The sequence below is a fragment of the Coffea arabica genome, chromosome 7c (assembly GCF_036785885.1).
Source record: "Coffea arabica cultivar ET-39 chromosome 7c, Coffea Arabica ET-39 HiFi, whole genome shotgun sequence".
Taxonomy (NCBI): Eukaryota; Viridiplantae; Streptophyta; class Magnoliopsida; order Gentianales; family Rubiaceae; genus Coffea; species Coffea arabica.
In genome coordinates, this window is record NC_092322.1 from 33,219,194 (window position 1) to 33,221,982 (window position 2,789).

The 2,789-nt window shown below is 39.2% G+C and overlaps 1 long non-coding RNA gene across 1 annotated transcript; it reads left to right on the forward strand.

Moving 5' to 3' along the window:
• Positions 1 to 516: 516 nt before the first annotated feature.
• Positions 517 to 2,585, forward strand: LOC140010721 (uncharacterized). Its single transcript, XR_011817822.1, has 2 exons — positions 517 to 742; positions 918 to 2,585. It is a non-coding gene; the product is annotated as an uncharacterized lncRNA (long non-coding RNA).
• The last annotated feature ends 204 nt before the right edge of the window (positions 2,586 to 2,789 follow it).

Consider the following 2,789-nt stretch of genomic DNA (forward strand, 5'->3'; position numbering starts at 1 on the left):
ATAATCTGCTCCACATCACTGTGCTGTGCCCCTTACGGCCCATGAATGTTTAAAAGTTTGATTTTTTTTTTTGGAGTTCTCTAAAATTGACTGTTAGAAGAGAAGTTTTGAACATAATGCATCTTCCTCCCCTTGGGATAATCAAGAGATGGATTTAAAAAAAAATTCTTGGAGCTTTTCTATATTCTTCAATTAATCTTTTGTCCACTGAAAAACTCGAATTTGTTGCTATACTCATTGACTATGGGATGCTTCTGATTAAACTACGAAAAGAAAAATTCAACAGTTAGTAGTGAATCCAAAATAATTTTAAAAAAATTTTATTTATGGCGTATATGTTTTTTAGTTGGATACAGGAATTAGAAAGTACCCCCTGGTCCCCCTTACCCTTCCAACCCCCCCCCCCCCCCCCCAACCCCTACTTTCTTCTCGTTCATACATGCTTGTTAATATTGCAAAGATCCCCACTTTCTTTTGGTTTTTCCTTTTTTTTTTCTTTTCCGTGTGTGAATATGTTAATGTGCAGATAGAATTTTCGATGCACTAACCGGATGCCTTGTTTATAGCTCATGTTCTTTGGTTCTTTTAATATATCTGCGTATTGGATTTTGTATAACATTTTTTATGGTAGTTTGCTGTTGTCTGCCAGTTAATCTAGAAATAATGGATCGCATGGAGCTGAAGGCGAACCAAGATGTTGCATTTGTTCCTCCTCCGTTACAAACGCAGCCTGAAGAAGCTGGTAAGAGACTCCTACGCCGTTCAATCAGCGCACTTTCTGTATAAACTAGTCTTACTTTGGAATCCCCATTTATTCCCTGCCTTCTTTTCTCTTTTTTTTCTCCCACCTTTGATGGCCCAAAAATGTGCCATTGATCTCATCTGATGCAAAATGTGCAAATGTGTTTCCATAGCAGAAAGGAAATCTCGGTTAGATGCTGTCTGGCAGCAGAGGAATAAAGGAGTGTCTGGCAAGGCTCTCAAATGCACCTTAAAAAACCAGAGTTCAAGTATTAACAAAACTTCTTCCAAGCCTTCTTCACAGGTCTCATCCACTCAGATCATTCTATTTTTTTTCCAAAAAATTATATAGCATAACCATTGGGAGCCAGATACAGTTTTTCTTTTCCTTTGTTTTTGTACTCCAGAATTGAATGAATGTCCTTGGTTTGGCACTAAAGAAGACATCATCAACTGCAGAAGGCACACCTGAGAAGCGTCCCAGTATCATTGAAAATGGTATTAGTGAGTGACGGATGCAGAAAAGCTTGCTTCAGCTGGTCTTTCAGCAGTTAAAGATGCTGATGCTGCAGTTCGGGCCAAGGGAGAACGGAGTTGCACTCATTATTTTGTTCACAATGCTTGATCTGGTGGATTTTTCTATCTTTAAGGATTCTTGCTATGTCTGTGGGGGAAAAAGTATTGCTTTGCTTGTATTTACCTACAGGAATTGCAACTAATTTGACTGATCTCTGTTCCCTCTTGGATATAATTAGCGTCTTTTCTAAGATTTTCCTCAGTACCGTATACTGTATTAGTGTAAACTCAATCTGGCCAGTGCTGCTTATTGGCTGAATTCTGATTGAAGATTCATCTTTGTTTCTGTGATGAATTGGAGAAATTTAAAAGTTGTCATGTAAAACCTGTATGAGAGAGCTGATCCTAATCACTCCAGTCACCTTAGCACATTTCTGAGTTCCAGTTATCCTCAAGTGGACTGAATGGGTTCCTTAATAAAGTAGCTGCATTGTCAGAGTTATGGTTCTCTCTATTAAAGTTTTAGCTTATGTACTGCGATTCTTTATAAAGACTTTGTCACACGTGCAGGTTACTGAAGTTCGAGACTTGCTGGTGAAGAGATTGAAGTCAAGAAACTCATTGATACCAGCTGAAAAGAAGCATTTGATAAAGGCAAAGCATCAACTGGCCCTGCTTCTGCTGTTATGCTGTTCTTGAACAAGTGAAAAAGAAGTCAATGCTCACTGTGCTTGACCAAACGAAGAAAGATTGGAGAGAGTTCAAAGAAGAAAATAAAGGTTTGGAAGAAGAGCCTGAAACGTACAAAAAGAGTTCGAATCAGTATTTGGACTGATTACAAGGAATTTGGGCAGGAGAGATGCTCGACTTGCCATGCAGGCTAAGAGGAAGGCAGATACGTGAGAGGACTTCTGATAACCTGAAATTGCTTTGGAAGGTTAGTTTGAAATCAGAGTTGAGGAAGCAGGATAAGGATATTTCCTGTTTATAAGAGCTGACACGGAGATGGCCTTCAATGAGTTATGCGCTATCAGAATTCTGTGTATCTCTGCGAACTGAAGCACCCTCTGTACCATGCCATTGTCTACAAGGCAAATAGGTTTCCTATCCTTGATCCACTGATCCTCAAATTTCTGATATGTCTGGCATGGATCAAAGAACCCAGGCCTGGTTTAGTTTTTCAAATGTGGCCTTGTTCTTTATGATGTATCATGTCCGATAAGTTTAGGCCAGTTCTACTATAACGGAAACAATGTGTTTCCCATGAAAGACAGAAGCCAAGTTTCTAATAATGCTGGGTTCAGGAAGCCTTGCAAACTTCTTTTCTATTTTTGGGTAGTTTGATTTTTCATAGTGTTAATGGTCTTCCCCCACCTTTCAACCGGTTTGTGGAGGCACCCTCAACCAGGTGAGATGCACAGATCGTGCAAGGCAACTATCAAATTTGAGAATGATTTTCAATCTTCTTCAAAACATTTTCCCTCTTTGTCAGCATACACTAGTACACGTGAAAGTTTTAGTGCCTAAAATTA